Here is a 20,375-nt window from a genome sequence, read left to right on the forward strand (position 1 = left end):
TGAAGGTAGGGGTAAAATCTAACCTAGCAACCAGGTCACAGCTTGATGGAACCTCCTTGGAGTGTAGCCTTTTATAGAAGAGCGTGACCAAGCAGAGCCGAGTTCTCTTTCTATATGCAAACACATACAAGTGTAACTGGTTTTGCTTTCTCGAGAGAACTCAACCTAACACAGCCCCAATCACTGCTCACTAAACTAGCATATACAACAGTGTTTCTGTAAACGGTTTTATTTCAGTTGACTTATGTATCCCCTGTAACTATGGTGCTGAGCTCCCAGCCCTAGTGACTCTTTCCCTCAAGATGTTTGGTTATGTCTAATAAGTTTTTATAACTTTGCTCCCTCTATGCTCCATCTCATTCATGAATATATTTGTAGGAAAGGAATAAATATCCGCTTCCAAACACACACAAGTACACACATATATCTGTTCTCACTTTCCCTCCTACCCATTCAGTCTTAGTCTATGCATGCATCTACTTATAGATCACCGTTATGGCAGAATTGTGCATAACCGATATTTAGCACTCTTACCTTGAAGTCTTGAACTTTTCCCAGTATTTTAGCCACTTCCATCAATCCCTGCAAAACACACTTCTCAACATATATTTCCATCTCCATTATCCCAGTTAACCAGTGACCTCAAAATAATTTTCTTCCATGATACAAAATGTATCATTTTCTTCTTTTATTTTCAAGGTTCCTAAAGGAGACTAAGACAAATATATTCACCGAGGGAATTTGGAGCAATCCACGAATCACAGAGACATATTTAAGCATTTATTTTTGGAATAAACTCATGCATGTATGAACTGCACCTTAGTAGCAATCATTTCTTTTATTTGTAAAACTTTGTATAAAACTTACCTTGCTTGTATTTGGCACTCTGAGTTGTATAAAGATTGCGGAAGTCTAGCTGTCAATATACCAGTCACTACTCTAGATTTATTCTTACCTTGTTCAGTGCTTATTGTTTGTGTTAGGTGACATTGAGGCAGTTAAGAGTCATAACAAAGCAAAACATCGACTGATCTTGGGCTACCCTCAGAATGGCTCAGGGCCAGGCAGCGTTTCCTTTCTTTGTACACACGGTCATGATGAGTTAGAGCCAAGTGGAGGGCACCTACCAATAACGCCAGCATTCTGCATGGGAGAGCACTTACCCTTGACGTGTAACACACGGAGACAGCTTTCCATAGAGCTTGCTTTGGCTTCTTTCTATTTACTATAGGTAGGTTTGTGCTTTGTGATACTGCTTATGCCCAGATTGGGGTTCTCATGGAATAAGGGAGTATTTAATTTAAGTACAACTCTAATTTTAATATCAGAGATTTCACCTCTGTATCATTCCCATATGGTTATGACAGAACATTATAATTTAAATAGAAGAGATTACTTATATGACCTAGAAGCATCAGTTGAAAAAATTTTAATACAAAAATGTTGTTTCTGCACCTCTGACAGATTGTCTGCTTCCAGGGTGATTTTGGCGAGCACTCCTGAATGTAACAAAGGACTTGCCTACACTGAAACAATCACTTTGGAATCACAGCATTGAAATAAGACGGAAATTTTATCCTCAATAAGCTCAGAATTTCTCAGGGAAATGACAGGATTACACCCAGCGTACCTTTTGGAATCTCACTTCTCTATTTTCTGTGACTGAATGTTCAATGGCTTTCTTAAATAGAGTCATGGTGAGACTTAAATTACTCCATATGAAAGGACAGTTAAAAGCTATGAAGAGCTCTATAGATGCACAGTCACATAGTCATGGTAATATGGAATCACCTTATTGGAGTCCTTTTTCATTTAATTGTGTTTCGTGTTAAAGATTACAGAGAAAATTTGTTTTTTAACCAATGATTTATATAGATTAGGTTTCCTAACATGTTGCAATATCATCAATCCAACAGCAGTCTTGCCAGTTCCTCCCTGATTACCTATTTGTCTTTATTTCTTGCCCCTTCCAGATTTCTGAGTTTCGTTGTCGGGCAAATACTTCACTTTCATTGTATTGAGGATTACATTACTCTTTGGCACTGTTATTCACTTTGATCCTTGTTGGATGAGTTCAATTTTCAGGCGTGACGATGTCTCAGGGTCACTGTCTCAAGAGTTTTATTATTCTTGATCAGACCAGTAATTCTAGTCTTTGTTAATGATTTTGAGTTTTTGTTATCCACTGTTTTCCTACCGATCTAACCAGGCCCTTCTGTTATGATCCTGATCAGAACTATCTGTATTGGTAGTTGAAGACTATCCTGTTCTTCGAGTTTCAGGGCAATAGACGGCTCTGATTTGCATGGTCCATTAGCCCTTTGGACTAATTGTCCCCTTGAGTCTTTGGTTTTCTTCACTCTTGTTTGTTCTGGATGAGGAGAGGCCAGTTTTTGTCTCTTTATATGGCTGCTTCCAAGCCATAAGACCCCAGATGCTACTCACCAAAGTAGAGTAAGGCCATTGTCTGTGGATTCTGTCATGTCAATTTACTCAGATTGTGCTGCTAGGATTCTCAGCCTTATAAGCCATTTCCTCAAGGTAGTTGGATATGGCTAAATTTTTCATAGCTTTGTTCCCTGCATGTTCTGCTATATAGATGGATTTATTTATAGCACATACAAATGCATATATAATCTTCTGCCAAAGTTCATATAATGATGGATATATTCCCATTTGCCTTTCCATCTCTGTTCACTTTGTATCTCTACTTAGCTATCTACTCATTATGAGTATTACAGGATTATATATAGAAGTAGTTTACCTCTGTTGCCTTTTCTCTTGTTTATCTCTTAGTGATTTTTTTTTGGCCATTGGTTTTCTTGTGCTGCTGTCCCCCTTATTGCATATAACCTCGCCCTTCCCCTCTGTTAATACATGTCTGCTTTCTAGTCAACGACCTACCCCGTCTTCTCCTGTCTTCCTGGTCCTTTGGGCCATACTGGCCCATGGAAATGGCTGTCCTGTTATCTTCTGCAATGAGGAGTCAAAGACACGATATTTTTAGGGTCCTGTTTCTTGGATTGATGAACTGTTTTTAAGTAAGAATATTTCTACCTCTTTGACCCTATGCGGAAGTGAATCCTTAGCTGGGAATGACCAAGTGTGTGAACGCCAGTCTAGGCTTTCTGTGCTGGCATCCCCAAGTTTCAGCAGTCTGCAAGTGGTCCCTGAAGTGAAACTTGTTAGACTTTTCAATTGAGGTCTTTTTTGCCAAGTGCAATGCTCAGCAGCAAACTGAAAGCTTTCATAAACCTATACATGGATAACTTTTCCTGAAAGTATCGCTATTAATGCAAACCCACACACCTAAGAATTGTGGAACAAAGGCCAGTTTATAGCTTGCTGCTTTTAGAAGAAGGGGAGTGGGCTTTTGAAATTGATTGCTTGGGTGAACACAATTTGTGCTAATTTTGCATCTCAATTGGACTTTCGACAGCTTTCAGCTATGTTTGAAACACCACAGAAATTTCTCTTGTGTCCCTTGAAGAGGAAGTGGCAAAATCGATTTGGGTTATTTGTCTAGAAAACTGTCTTGCTATCTGGAAAACGGTCTCCCTGGATGCATAAAACAGCCTCTTTTATAAAGATGAGGCCCTGGGCCGCAGCTACCTTATGTAACTACAAAGTGCACAACATTTATCAGCAATGGAAATATATAGTTTCTCTTTGGAAATGCTCCGGCTGAATTGCAGCTGTTTATCATTATTTCTAAATAAAAATCTCTGAATGGGTTGTGACAACTGGCTGACAAGTGTTATTTAAACAAACAAACAAAACCTTGGAAGAATCATGATTACATTTTTCGGAGAAGCGTTAATGCCGGTCGTTAGAATAATAATAGCGAGCGCCAGTCTCCAGAAACGGGCAGCACCTGAGAGAGTTGAGTGACAGGTCTCTTGGGAGGAAAATGGAAGAAGCACAAATGTTAGAGGGTGCCTTGGTAGCTTGCCTATTTTCTTCTAGAACCTGGAGAATAAATTGGGGGAAAGTTGACGTGCCCTTCCTGCTCTTGCGTAGCTAAAGGGTAGTGTCTTGAAAAAGTGATACCTAATCTAAACATATCCAAAAATATGCCACGCCACTGCCATCAGGTCAATTCAGCTTCATGGTGACCAAGCACATCTACTTGGTTTCAAAGACCCTAAGCCTTTGTGGGAGCAGCCACCCTTGTCTCTCTCCTAACATGCGATTCGAATACAGGGAGGATTGCACAGCTGTGGCGGAAAATATACATAGTGCGGTGGCACATGTCTCAGTATCCCAAGCTGTGAAATATAGGGATTCTATGTAGCTGCTTCCATAGTATGATGTTTCCCCAAAGCCCATTTTATTGGGAGGTAATACAGATATCATAGCATTCCATAGTCCAATCACATCAAGTAGCATAGTACCATTGCTACCACAATCCTTTTCAAAATATTCACTTACTTTCGGAGCTCTTGATATCAGCTCCCTTCTACCCCCCACCCCCATCACTGTCCTTGCCCCCCACCAAAAACCATTATTCTGCTTGCTGTCTCGGGAGATTCTTCAATTCTGGATTTCATATACTTCACAACAGAAAACATGTAACCAAAATTAAAGAAGGTCACCCCAATGGCAAAATACATTTGAACTAAACCCCAATATGAACAATAAAAAATACAGAAAATGTTAAAAACCAGGTCAGGTCAGACCCAATGTGCATCGGGGTGGGGAGGGATGTCAAGACAAGGTTTAAGCTGTTCAAGTGATGCTTATCATTTTGATCTCCTATAGTCACCTCTCCAATGCACTCTGGTAACCACTTTTCTTCCATCCCTTTATTATGAACATGGGGAAATCAACCGAGAGTTATTTCCTATGTAGACCTCACAAATGTATCTTGGGCTCCTATTGTCATCCACAGCCTTCTGCAAACCAGAATCTCTCAGTTTAAGCTCTGATACTATTCCCTCTTTCGCCTTTGATGATATGATTTATAATCTTTCAGTCACTGCTGTTGGTGTGCTTCTTCCTTGTGGACTCAGTTAACATCTCACTTAGGTGGCTGCTTGTTTGGAAACAACCCTTTAAGACCCCAGATGCTATTTTATCTGACAGTCGGGCACCATCTAATTTCTTCACCACACTTTGCTATAACACCATTTTTTATGTGTTCCCTTCCTGAGGTCCAGTATTGAGTAGGGCTATGATGTAAGAAGGAATTGTTCTTAGATTTCATGAGAGCCCAAAACACATTCTTAGATCTATGTTTTGTTTTTTAATCTGATTTTGTTTCCTTTTAGAGATCTCCTTGTTAATCTGTGATAGAGAGTTTTAGAGATCATCTTCCTGGGTAAAAAAGATCTTCCATTAATATCAACATTAAATAGCCCTGGTACTAAATTTTAAAGCCCTGTTGAGAGAGGAATACTGGGCCAATGTAGGCTAACTCCATATCTCATTATCTGAATTATTCACTTATACAGAATTAATACTTTCGTGGCTGGATGCTACTTATAGAAACAATGAAAGTTAATTGTCAGGGAAATTTATGATAATAATTGCTAAGAATGTCCGCCACACATTTTCCAGTATAATTCCTATCTTAACACAGCATTTAAGGCTTGATGTAGAAAATCAGAGATTGTCCACCTGACAGTTCAATAATTTGGATATAGCTGTCTTCTGCTTCTTCAAACACTGTGCATAATCAGTCTTAAGTTCTCAGGTTACAAGTGTGTTTGAGGTAGAGTCCAATTCACCTAGTGAAGTTTCCGAATCGGACCTTATTGGTGCAGCCTTTGGAGCGTGTTGTGCATTTTGCACACGCAGGATTCAGTGCCCCAGTATTCTGTAGCACTTGGCTTGCATCCCCTGAATGTGCCCAGAAATCATGGCCAATGTGAATAATTCAGTGCATACTACCAGGGATACTCCCCCTTTAGGGTCATTAAACTAATTTTAATCACACACCCCCCACTTAGAAGTCGGTCCTTCCACATTTCCTACCAACAATCATGCACTTGTACTCCCCTCAGGTGTGTCTGCTCCCTTTGTATGCTCTTGACTTGACTTTCCCATCAGTATTCCTTGTCTCCTAGTCCAGGAGGACATCGTCATAACTTTTCATGACAGCCTCTCAATCGTCACCATCTCCTCCCGGTCCCCTAACAGTTTGATTCCAGCTGACACAAGGAGCCCTCCGCCAAAGTGCTCTTTAAGGTACATCCGCAGAAGGAATGGTATATGTCTCATTGGCACCAGTCAGACTCTCTACCGGGCTCTCTGGCCACCCTAGCCAACAGACTGGATGCCTGAAAGTCATAGCTTGTGCTTGTCCTGATGCGTGATCATTCAGCAGTGGACTCATTTGGTATGTCATTTAGATGCAACAAAATACTTCATGAATACATCTCATACATTCAACATTTTCCCATTATAATGATCACGGACCAGCCTATTATTAGATTGGTATGTGCCATATAAGATTTACTTTTCTAAATTAATAATAATGATACATTTATAGTAAGCATTTGATGAAACACTTTTACATGTCATATCTCATTTACTTATTGTGGTATTTACATAATCTGGTGTCAATTTGGGGCTTGAGGAGATTAAGGTGGATTCTAGTCTGTCGATCAGGTCATCATAGCCAATGTGGCCTCTGTGTGGGCCTGGCCTTCTCCTGAGAATTCTGAGAATTCCTGAATCTCCTCCTTGGAGGTGAGAGAGACTCTTTCTCTCTGGTTATGCTGATAGACCCTGTGCCTTGGGAACTGGAGAAGCCACATGGAGACCACTGGCAATGCTGAGATGCTTACAATGCCATTGGATCCAAAGATTTTCTACCCACTGACCTGTGATCATCCTACATTTGGCATCATTGCATGTGTTTCATGAGTCTAAAGAAAACTTTATAGATTGGTATCAGACACATGGGCTAATATTGGACTTATGGACTTGATCTGGACTGGGCTGGGATATTTTCTAAAGATTCAATTGTTCTTGTATATAAACCTCTTTCTTATACACATGTGAGTCTCCCTGAATCTGTTTCTCTAGCCTACCTGTACTAATACACTTATTATTCTCTAAATTTAGTGATTATTATACCCCTTCTAAAGATGAGAAAATTGATGTCCAGTGGATATCTCATGGTTCGATGAGTTACTGGAACCATTCATTAAACAGATACCATATTTAGTATAGAAGTGTGGAAGAACAAAGGCATATATCTGACCTAAACAGTTAAAATTTTGTCAGGAGATCTCCCCTATGATGCAGGCTGGACCTGATCTGGTTTCCAAAATTGTCTGTATTTTTGGTTTGTATTGTTTTGTTTGTTCATAGTAGAGTTTATCTTAGAGCTATTATGTCACTGGAGGTCACCCTGTTGATGCTGTTATATGCTTTTTCCAATTTTCTGTATATGATACCCATGGTGGATGAACCTATAGGGTAAGTAAGTACAGTAAGGTTTTGAGGGGAAGAGTGGATATATAGTGGTGGAGGGGCAAATGGGAGACAATGCCAAGGGATCCATATAGAAAAAGAATAGTAGAAAAATGATTGTGATAGTAATTGTACAATTCAACCTGACATGATTGAAAAACGGAATGATCTGTTATATGTATTAAATCCCAACTTAGAAAGCAGAACATATTGGAGGAAAGTTCAATGGCATCACATTGTCAGGTCAGGCTTGGTGAAATCTGAGGAGGAATTGCTAATTCTTGTCAAGTGTATTCAGGATGATTATAAACGAGATACAGCCTAATTATCCTTACTTTCCTTAGATATAAGCAAAAATGAATAGAGCATGTTGGAGTGTAAGACATAAAGACAAAGTTGCCATAGCTTAGGGCCAAACTCCTGAAATAAATGACCCATGGATTGCCAATGGGTGTTGATTGATTCCTCTGATATTGGCTCAGTCACTGAGGCCAAATGAGCTAATATTTTTAAAATCATTTTACTGGGGCTCATACAACTCTTACCGCAGTCCATACATACATCAATTGAGTGAAGCACCCTCATACACGCGTTTCCCTCTTAATTCTCAAAATTTGCCTTCCGCTTTTAAAACACAATTTGGAGGCTCAAAATTGATTCATTCCGAAGCATTTTTCTGGCTCTACAACCATTTCACTTTCCCTCATTTCTTTATAAATAAACATTTCATTATACTCTCTTCATGTTTTAAATGCATTAATCTGGTGATATGACTTGCATTTTACTATAACATGAACAATATTCTTTCCGAGTTTTAATAAGGTATTCTTATCTAAACCACTAAATTGGCACTGCCTCAGAAGGAGCGAATAATAACATTCCCGAGAGCAGTTAAAATATCTCAAAGTTAAGGTTGTATAATACATATTACTTGAGCTTGTGCTATGGGGAACCAATTGCAAGGGTCGACACATAACCCCCACAACCCCACCCACAGGGAGACGAACAACATAAACTGTGGTGGAAGGGAGATGGCAGTTGGTATAAGATATAAAAGTAATAATAATTTATAATTTATCAAGTGATCATCAGGGTGGGGGCGGAGGGATAAAAGAAGAGCTGACACCAAGGGCTGATACCAAGTAAATGTGTATAAAATAATGATGGCAACATAATATACAAATATGCTTGATACAATTAAGGTATGGATTGTTATAAGAGCTGTAAAAGCCCTGAATAAAATGATCTTTTAATGTAACAAAACTAAGATGATCAATTATTCATTAAAAACTTTATGGAAAAATGGAATTAAAAGAAAAACATTCTATAAACTTTTGCAGCCCCCTTGTGTACACCTAAGATACTCTTTTGGTCTTGAGGAATAAAAAGAAGATACCTGCTGAAAATAAGGCTAGGAATGACAGGGAGTTTGATTCGCAATTGCAGAATAGGTCACGTATGTATATCAGGGTGTGCATTAAGTATCTAGGTTCAAAATCTCTAAAGGGATTGAGTTTTTAATTGTATAGTGAGGTGCAAATCGAAGCACTTTCATCAGGTACAGTATATATATATATATATATATATATATATATATATATATATATATATATTCCAAGAAGATCAAATACTTTATCAGTGTAATTATAATTATCACATGTGCAAAATTATTTATTGATCTTTCTTGGATTTCTCTGGTGCTTATCAGTACCTAGGAGCTTAATGAATCAGTGGAAAAAATGAAATCAATACATATAACATCTACATTTCTATAGCCAAATAGAGATTGCTTGCAAGGCTATGTGTATTTTCTCTAGAGTACTTAGAACAATGTCGGCAGTTAATAAATGATTAATAAATCATTGATAAGTCTATGCATTAAAATTAATTGGATTATTACTTTGGATCAATTTATTAAATGCTCTTACTTGGACCAGATCTGAAAATGATCTAAGGAGACAGCTATGAACTTCAAATATGAGTAATCCATATTTTCAAGTGAAATATGTTTTTTTTAAAGTATTTAATAATCACGACTACCATGATGTCTAGATTTGTCTGGTATTTGATCTACATGTTTCTTTTCTCAAGTCCCCACTTTTGGACCTGTAGGAGTGAAGTACTAGTTTTCTCATCTTGTCCCTTCTGGATGATTTATGAGCATTTGTATTAACCACAAGGATCTACTTCACAGGTTTGTTCTCAGTCTTGCTATTTAGGCCAAACCTGACTCAAGCCTGCCATTGCTAAACAGTATGATTTTTGAGTCCTATCTCTTGACTCCATAGAGAGAATCTTGGCATTCCTGAGGACTTGAACCGGACAGGAAGAGGGTCTTGCTCTGTCCACACCTGATGAGGGTCCTATAGCCCAGTACTCTGTAGGTTTTTGAAGTTGCAGACCCTATGGAGCCTTGGCACTGAAAACTGTTTCAGAACAAACCTATGTTCTTTTAAAAAATATCCAGAAGCTTATCTTTGAGGCCCAAATGAAGAACCACTGATTTTGTCACCCCAAACCCAAACCAAATCCACTGTCATCAACTTGATTGGAATTCATAATAATCCTATATTGGATTTCCAAGAATATAAATCGTTATAGGAGCAAACTTCTCCTGGCATGCAGCCGGTAGGTTTGGACCACTGAAGTTGTAATTTGTAGCCCAACACATGAAGCCCAGCACCACCTAAAAATACTCTGGTACTAGACAAATAATACATGGAGAGGTTGATTCCAAATTTGCTCAAGAAGAACAACTTTGTGCAAATTAATCCCCTAGTTTGATGTTGTCCAGAGACTCAAGTAGCATTGATACTGGCATAAGAACAAAATTAAATACAGAACTACAAGTGGAAAATAATATAGCAGTTTTATTTATGTTATTAGGATTAGAATCTGGGTATTTTCCTTTGGAACACTGAATTTTCAGTTGGCAGGAATATTAACGCCTATCTTGTCCAACAGATTTTATGCTTGAATCCCCTCTATGTTGATCAATTTCATTCATTGCTTCAGAGTTATCTGGCACATTTCTAATATGTGAGAAGAGAGGTATTATTTATTTTTTGTCAATTGGTTTGAACTTTAAATAAAATTTCTCTTTACAGAAATACAGTTTAGCCTCTTATAACCCCATTTCCCCCCTCAAAATAGTAAAGCATAAATAAAATGGATTCAGGTTGTAAAATAATATCATGTTCTGACATGTTTCTAGAAACTAAGTTTGCTTTCTGTAATTGTTGACATGGCATCATTCTTTTTTATGATGAGATTCTATCAGTGCTTGAATGAAAAATAGAATTATCAGAGCTGCAGCAGATAAAGAAAAAAGTGAGTCACTTATTTTCAAATTGTTTTTCCGTCTGTGACAACCAGCATTTGCTACCTAAATTAATAGCATATTTTAGAAATCAGACTTTTATTCCATGTGTATTCTAACTCAACAACTTGGAGAGAAATACAGAGAAGAAACAAAATATTTTGAATGTCAATTCCAGAAATTCTGGATATACTTTACATCTGTTTTCCTCAAACTTCTGGATTCCAAATGTCTATTTCCCTTCTCAAGTTCTTCCTCACTCTTTTACTTTCATATTGAAGTGTTTGGAAACCCTTTGTTATGCATGGTAAAGGACTGGACAATAGTGAGACCAACATCACCAACAATGCATTATCTCATTAATCTTCAAACATATTTACAAAGTAGCTCAAATAATTATTTAGTAAGGTTGGAATTACTCAAAATAGCTCCACAATTGCTTTTGGAATCAGAACATTTTCAGTTCCAGTGACTGAAGGGGATAGAACAGTTGTTCCCAACCTTGGTTAGCATTGGGATCATTGCTCATCACCAAAACTCAAACCCATTGCTGCCGAGCCAATGATGACGCACAGGGAGGCTAGAGGACAATTAAAGCTTCCCTATAGTGTTTCAAAGATGATAAATCTTACAGACACAGACTGCCAGCTCTTTCACCCATGGAGATGTTGGTGAGTTCAACCCACTGACCATTCAGTTAGCAGCTGAGTACTTAATCACTGTGCAAGTCAGTCTCCCTGAAATCATGGAGGAAACATTAACATTTTGATGACCAGTTCTACCCACTGCATATTTTGATTAATTGTTGTGGTGCGTGGTTAAGAGGGGGGTATTTTAAATATCTCCAATTGACTCTAATATGCAATCAAGTTTGAAAACCATGGAGTTAAAAGTTTAAAAAGTTTCTGAAAGGCACATGATAGCCAATCCACTACCTAATTCTATAAAACAAAATTTCACAGCTTAGAGCCATTCATGGTAATGTACTAGAAGAGCTGTCAGGCAATTTACTATGGCTCCTCTGATTTTACCTGTTTCTCCAGTCTAATAGCAAATTTGGCACTGTGTCCTGTAAGCACATGATCCTGAAAGCCATTGAACTAGTTCTAATAAAGGAACTTTGAAAGAGGAGCATATTCACAAGCAGCACAGATATATTAATTTAACTTTTACTTTATTTGGTTTAGATTCATATTATATTTGATTATATAAGGTGCATTGGTTTTGCTTTGAATTATTTTGAAAGAGTAGGTACTGAATTAATATCTTCATAATATATGACAACAACAAGGAAGTTTTTGTTTGTTTCCTTTTTGGACAGAAGGGGAAAAATAGCTAAGATACTATTATTATCCCTTGATTTTAGCATGTGTGGATTTGAGATTTTGTTCCAGCTACGTGGCACATGCTCTTTCTGTAAAAAAATCTCTCCACAATGCAGATTTTTTTTATTAAATGTGTCTTACAAGATGAGATAGTATCTAATACTCCCAAAGTCCCAAATGGTTTTTTTTCCGGAAATGTTTGATGTGTAGAATGAGTTTTTAGCTGTCCCCCAAATTAATAAGCTTTGACTTTTACTTTGCGGATCAACATATTTATTTGATCAATAGATTCTGATGGGATTTGAATTGGGACCAGAACTTATTCACTCTGATAATAAAGCACAGCAAAAGCAACAATAAGTTGCAGATAAAATGACTGATAAAAATGTAGCTATGGAAAAAACATCACAGGAGAGTTTAAATGATGTGCAATTTCCATGGGAAGAAAAATGTTTTAAGCAACAAAGAAACAAACAGTATCCATCACCGTGGGACACTGCCTTCCCTTCTGATGGTGAACTTGAAAGGATTTTTATGTTCACGGGAAAGGGTGGAGAGACTTTGCTCTTGATAGTGCTAGTAACCTTGCCCTCGATCATAGAAAAGGGGAATATCAAAGGAGTGGTGATGAATTTCAGTACTTCGATAGCTGTTAAGGATTCTTTGTGGGTATCTAGTATAATCTAATTTGATAAGATTGGGGGAACTGAAGGTAAATGCCAATTCTCACAAAACCTATCCATTCAAAAAGTCTATATTTATGAGCTCCCCCTCCAAACAAAATAGTTTAAGAATGTTGCAAAAATTTAATGCTCAATCTTAGAACTCTTCATCCAATTTAATCACTTATCATTTTCCAAGAATGCAATGACAAGATTCCATGTAATATTTCCAAAATAGCTCTTGGCATGAGATGAGGACTATTTCTACTTTTCTATGGCAGCATGCATCACGCATACACTTCCCAGACCAAAGTCCTTTGATACCCTCCTCTTATTCTTTAACAATCTAGTAACCACTGTATATTGAACTTATTTAAGATGCCATGTAATGTGTTGTACATTAGATTGAAGCATATGAAATTGCCATACTACATCATTATTGATCTATCTGAGCAGCAATTGCATGTTCCAACTTGCTACAATATTTCAATTTATCTTAGAACTAAAAGAAACCCTCACTGCCATAGAGTCCAGTGTGACTCATAGCAAACTTATAGACTAGTATAGAACTTCCCCCCATAAGTTTCTAAGGCTTAAACTGTTTATGGGACTAGATGGACATCCTTGTCTTCCTCCTGAAGAGCGGCTGGTGTTTACAAACTACCAAACTTGTGGATTGCAGCCCAAAATATAAGCTCTACAGCACCAGAGTTCCTATCTTTACAACTACTCTCTGAAATCATTGCTATTGTTATGGGCAGACTGACCATGTTAACCCTATATGTGCGGAGTAGAACTGATCCGTAGGGTTTCCAAAGCGATCAAAACCAGATTGGCCAGGCTTGTCTTCAGAGGATTTTGCAGCTTTGATGTATCAATTCCACTGCCTTCAAGTTGATTCTGACTCATAGGGACCCCATGTGAGGTTTCTGAACCTACAGATCATTCTGGAAACAGGTGCCATCTTTCTCCCATTGAGTGTTTTCTGGGTTTGAACTTCCAGTCTTCAAGTTACTTAGACTAGTAATCAAGTGCTTCACCATTTGCGCCCCCTCCCCTGGAGGAAATTACAACTGAAGAAGTTAAAGGCCGTTTCCTATGCTTTATTTTGTGTGCTGCACATGATAATGGCAGATTGATGCTTCAAACCTAGGATAACCTGCCTACAGAGGAAGTGCTTTTTTTAGTATACTCTACTTCTCTCATTATTAAATTCATTTACACCACGCAGGCAAGCTCATGATAATATATACGAAGTTCAACTTTTGATCAGGAAAGATTAGAGCAGTATTGATGAATACAAAAGGTATTTTGCTACACTAGATTTATATTTGGAATTGAGGAAGTGCTGATAAAACTAGAAATGTCAAAGAAATAGAAATTCCGCACTAGTTTGCATAACTAGCAGTTGCTGAATATTAACAACTATATTTAGATAACCATATGTGTGTGAAATCCTCTCTTAATTTACTATGTGACTTTGAGGAATTAATTTTTCACTCTGAATCTCAGTTTACCCATCAAGAAAATGAAGGATTCAGGTGAAATAATCTTTAAATTAACTTCCACATGCCATACTCCTTCATTTCTAGGGTATGGACTTTAAACGCTTATCATCTACTACTCATTGGTATATCTTGTCAATAAATGAACTAAATAGTCATCAAGATAAACAGCAAATGCTCAAGACCGTGTCTATTATGAATGCAGTAAGTTTTCACTTTGCCTAAGATAGGGTGCATAGAAGGGGGTGGGAGTACTACGTGGAGTCAAAATGGAAATAAGGCTCATAAAAGTAATGTAATATTCCTCCATCATTCAAAGGCTTAGAAAGTCTTCAGAGAATTTGGGCATACCCCAAGGAAACTAACAAACAATGCAATTGAGGAGAAATTTCACTATCATAAAATGAGTTCTGCAAATATATGCTTGTGTGGCTTATATCAGCCACACAGATTTCTGGTTAAGTTGATCAGAGTCTCAATGTCTTCCTGCGGCTAGATGTTAAATGGTATTTTTTTTCTTTAAGATTTCTCTTGGGTATTTGGAAACAGAGAACCCGAGATTACAAATGCCCGCACATTCTAAACAAAAGGATATTCATGGAAGGCTTACCAAGGAATGGCTCCAAACAAGTTGTGTACCTTTTGCACCAGCATGCATGCACATCTACATATAAGAGAAGCAGAGATTGACAGGAGATGAATGAGAATGGTATTCCCTTTAAAGGTCATTGTGGTAAAATGCATGTAATAAAAATTGCCTTTTTAAAGGTACAATTTAGTGGCATTGATTACATTCACTATGTTGTGCTGTCATTGTTGTTGTTAGGTGCTGTGTTGGGCTGTGTTGACTAGAGAAATAAATCCGCATCCAACTCTAGCCCATAAACCCAATGATAGAAGGGGGCCATCTTCATCAGCAAGTGCTACAAGTCCACCTCACTTCCAGCAAGCACAGTTAAGAGTAATCTGCACATGACAGGCCATTGATATTCAGGGTTATTATCTCCATCTGCGGACTCTGTGATGGCATTTTATACCTTTTGTGTTGGGAGTTTTCCTACTTTCCTTTCTCATTAGTGTGTGTTTTGTGTGTGTATCATCCTTGACTTCTTTCCATCCTTAAGCCATTGCTATCTTGGGGTCTGTTTTCTCTTTGTTGCCCTCTGGGTGAGGTTGTTGTATGTGATGGTCTCTTATTTAGGCTTGGTGAGTGTTGTTCTTCTGCCCATACTGAGTCAGCTAGGATCTTTTGTAAGGCTGGGTTTGTTGTAACGTATTCTTTGAGTTTTTCCTTGTCTGGGAAGACTTTTACTTCTCCATCGATCTTGATCGATAATTTGGCTGAGTGGAGTATTCTTGGATTTGCGTTGTTTTCCTTCAATTTTTGGAATATGTTACTCCACTCTCTCCTTTTTTCATAGTTTCTGCTGATAGGTCTGAGCATATTCTTATGTGTGAACCTTTATATGTGATTGCTTGTTTTTCCCTAGTTTTTCATGATTTTCTCTTTTTCCTCAAAGTTGGATAGTTTAACTTTTATGTGCCTTGGTGATTTCTTCTTGGGGTCCCGTCGTGCTGGTGTTCTTTCAGCCTCCTGGATCGTTGCCTGGTTTTCATTCATTAGGCTGGGGAAGTTTTCCTCCAAGAATTCTCTCGCTATTGTTGCAGATGACTTCTTTGTTGTGTCTTCCTCCGGTAGGCCAATAATTCTAATGCTGTTCCGCTTCATAGCATCAGACATAGCTCTTAGGTTTTCTTCAGCTTCTCTGATGATCTTATTAGATTTTTGTTCACGTTTGTTAAATTCTGCTAGGTTGTTCCCCAAGTCACTGATGCGGTTCTCTGATTCCTCCAATCGAGTCTCAAGGACCGTGATTCTGCTATTGTTTTTTTTGTTACCTCCTCACTAAGCTCCAGTATCTCCCTTTGGTGTATGGCTTTTATCTCCTCTATGGTTTCATCCTTTGTCTGTATTGTTTCCCTCATATCCTGCATGGCTCCAAACAGCATTCTGAGAATTTCTTTGTGTGTCATCTCAATGTCTGCTTCTTCTATGTATGTTGTTATGTTTAGGACATCTTCTGCCTTTGCCTTTTGTTTCTCCAGTTTTTTCGTTGAGGTCGTTGGAGCTGATGGCTGTTTGCGTTAAGTTCTTTTTGAGGGACCAGGTGCCATTTTCTAGGCTCTCTCTGGGAGACTTATAGGAATGTTTCTTCAAACTACCTACAGCTGATTTTACTATGGGATTAACCTCCCACTTTATCCTCCTGTGGCTTCCCTATCAAGTGAGTGCCCCAGATGGCTGGTTGGTTGCCTGCCTCAGTGTTGCAGAGGTTGGGCTGAAGTTCCTGCTATTGCTTGGAGTGTTGATAAGTGTTGGCTGGACTGCCTTATGCCCCCAGGTACACAGGCAGGAATTCCCTGGAGAGAAAGCAGGCCTTTCCCTAGCCTTGGGCTATCTCTGCAGGGTGGAGCTCACCTAGCTGGGTGTGGCTCAGTTGTAAATTCCCTAGGGCAAAGGGAGTGTTCTGTAAATCCTCAACGGAGTGTGAGAGAACAGGGCAGAAATGAGGAGGAAAAAAATTAAAAAGGACCGTTTAGACTGTGCAGGGGTATAGGGAAGCCAGGGAAGCAAAAGCAACTATGTAGCTGAGTCCCACTCCCTGCCTGTGGAGCTGCAAGGGTTTATTCCTTGCCCCAAACCCCAGTGGCTGACTGTACCTGATCCGCAAGAAGAGTTGCAAGAAGAGTCCCAAGAAAGCCGCTGAGCAGCCCCCAGAGAAGTGGGGGGACAGAGAGCAGAGATGTTAACTGACGCCGCAGTGTAGCTGAACCCTGATCCCTGCCAAGGGAGCTGTGAGGGTTTTGGTTTAGTCCCTGCTCAGACGAGGCGGTGCAGCAAGCTGTGGCTGTGCTGTGAAAAAGCCCCTGCGCAGCCCTCCAAGGCTGTGTGGGAACAGAGAGCAGAAATGCAAAGAGAAGCAACAATGCAGCTGAACCCGGATCCCTGCCGGTGGAGCCGCAAGGGTCCCGTCCCTGCCCTGAGGCAGGCAGGGGAAAACAGTGGCTGTGCTGAGACCTAGCCCTGCCACAGGCTCCAAATGGTCCAGGCTTGGCAGATATGGTGGCTGTGTTAGGTCTCTCTCTCCGGGACTAGATTTCAGCCTCGGTCCTTGGTTCCGCACGCGCGACAAAGATTTCACACCAAAGCTGGGCTCGTGATCCAAGTGAATTTAATGAGAGTTAAAAGAAGTTTCAGGTTTTACACGGCACCCATAGGATTCCTTTGACCATGCAGCCTGGCAGAGACTGCCCCAGGTCACGCAAGGATCTCTCTCCTCCCAAGAAGAGGAACAGACCAAGCAAGACCCCCTCCCTCTCGGTTCCTGCCTTTTTAAGGGTTCCGGGGGGAGGCATGGTGAACGACCCCAGGTCGATCCCATTGGCTGAACTGCCGTCACCTGGCCCAGGTGGGCTGCTCCAGGTGTAACGCCCACCTGCGCCCACCAGCGGGAAAATCCAGCTTTGTCCTTTGCTGGCTCTCCTGGGCATGCGTAAATGGACTTCCCAATTCCCTAAGCTAAGCTGCCTAACAGCTGGGCCAAGGTCAAGTCCCAGCCGTCTTCCACTGAGGTAAGCCAAAAGCCCCCAGCCCATCAAAACCCCGTGCATCTGTGCCTGCTTATCTTTATGATGCTCCTCCTGAGATCCAGCAGCATTGAATTTCCCTCTAAGCTACTCTCCTGGGCTGGATTTTGCGGAGTCCCCCTGGTATGTGTCACTCCATCGCCATCCCAACTCAACCATAGATGTTATTCTTTAATATATTTATTTCTTCATAAATTTAAAACAATTTGTTCTACCTTTAAAGCGACTTGACTTCCCCGGAATTTGGAAATGCTGTAACTATACTTTTCCCTCTGTTTGCTTTGTAAAGTCGTCATTACAAGTTGATATATCTGGTTTTCTATTATCAGTCTTGTAGATCTGTTTTACTTTGGTCATTTCTATATCTGAATTGACTTCTGTATGGTGTTGTCATGTATATTAATCTTAGGTTTTTGTGTTTTTTTTCCTCCATCCAAAGAATTCCTCCTAATATTTTTTGTAAGATTGGACAGGTTTTAACAAAGTCTTTAAATTCTGTTTATCTGAAAATGTCCTTAGTTCACCTTAGTATTTGATGTACAAAATTTTTTGGTATATAATTCTTGGTTGGCACTATTTTTCTCTTTTAGATTTTTATGTATTTCTTTCCATTGCTTTATTGCCTACATGGTTTCTCCTGACAGATTGGTCTTAGTCTTACTGTTCTCATAGGAAATTTCCTTTTCATTTCAAGCTGCACTCTGGATTATTTACTTGCTTTGGCTTTGGAAAGTGGATTATGTTGATTTTCTTTTCCTGTCTTTCTTTTTGGGGGTGATTCAGCTTCTTGAATACATATCTTCTCATATTTCTTGATGTCAAGGGAGTTTTCTTCCAGCAACTCTTGGATAATTTTCTCTATGCACTTGAAACCTGATCAATGACGGCGTGGGTCCGACCTCAGATCAGGTAGAGCAGGGTCTGGGTAGGATATAATTGGTTAGGTGAATAGGTGGGGGTAGGGTTAAGTGCAGATTCTTCCTTCCTTGTTGTCAGCCATTGGTGTGCCAGGTAACTTTCTGGAGGGAATGCTGCTTTCAGAAGTTCAAGACAAATGTTCTGTGTCAAGCAGGCCTACAAATCACTCTCCTTCCTACTCTCACCACTTTTGTTAAGCTTCTGTTCTTCATTGCTACACAGTAAACTTATCTATCTGTTAAGATGAAGTTCAAGATGTTGAGATTATTACCTGGATCTAATTAGGTCTATTGTGTCTTTTATGTAAAGGGTCTGTATAGCTCGTCTGCCTAGCTCACCATATTGCAGGAAATTTGACATTTTTAATGCAAATATATAGTGTGGTGATCTTAAAAATAGTTCATCTTGATATTGGATCTTACAGAAGACAAATGAAATCTAAAACCTAATTATGAGAAATATAAATATTCAGGGATTAATTTTATGTTCTTCCTTGTTTTATAGATCCCAGACTTGAAAACTCTCAGAATCTTCTATTGGCCCTATCTTACTTACCAAGGTATTTCTGTTCAAAATTAGGAATGAGGCATCACAAAATATTTATAAGATATTTTCAATGAAATTCCCCTAAATATTATGCAAAGTTTTTCATCTCTCTTCATTCAGAAGCCTGACTCACCTGACTTATGATTTGTGTTCAGGGGAGCTTAGTGTTTATAAATATTCATTTACTGACCCTGAGTATTAAAGTGATTTGTGTCTAAGCCAATAACAGCAGAGTTCTCCCACCAAAAGTCCAGATTTGGTCACTGACTAGAGAAACAAAGTCATAAGAGCTGTTTGGGGATGAATAGCAAGGGACCGGAAAAGTGTGTCCTTTCTTACTCTTTTAAATTGATGTAAGTAAGAAACTGATAATGCAATTGTTAAGCACTAAGATGCTAACAAATGTGTTGATAGTTCAAAGCCACCCAGCAGCTATGTGGGAGCAAGATCTAGCAATCTGCTTCCATAAATATTACAGCCAGGAAAACTTTCTGAGGCATTTCTACTATATCACATGGGGTCACTATGAATTTACTCAATGGCACTAACAAACATTTAGAATAATCCCCCTGAATCAACATGTTATATACTACAACATACAAAATTTTTGTGCTTTTACTTGTTTTATGGTTTCTGCTTTCTTTGGAGAATGTTGAATTTCATTGTTGTAAAATTTAATTGAAAGTTTACATCAATAGCTGTCGTTTTGATTCAAAGCTAGGGCATGGATGTACAGCAAGGGGAGTCAATGTATGGAACATACTCTATGGAAATCTTTTTCCTCTTCGCTGTATTTATCTTCTGTTATAAAGAACTGATCATTGGTATTTCATGGAGTTTGTTGGCTTGAATCTGTCATTCCACTTCCACATAAGCCCCTGAGACTATTAACAAACTCAATCAATCAATTTATCAATATACACAGAGAACTGACGCCAGGACTCTAAAATATAAACCAACTTGTTTGTTGGGTTTTTTTTGTTCTGTGCGTATGGTGCTCTTTCTGTTTCTATATTTCTTTCTTTTGCAA

This window comes from Tenrec ecaudatus, chromosome X (assembly GCF_050624435.1).
Source record: "Tenrec ecaudatus isolate mTenEca1 chromosome X, mTenEca1.hap1, whole genome shotgun sequence".
Taxonomy (NCBI): Eukaryota; Metazoa; Chordata; class Mammalia; order Afrosoricida; family Tenrecidae; genus Tenrec; species Tenrec ecaudatus.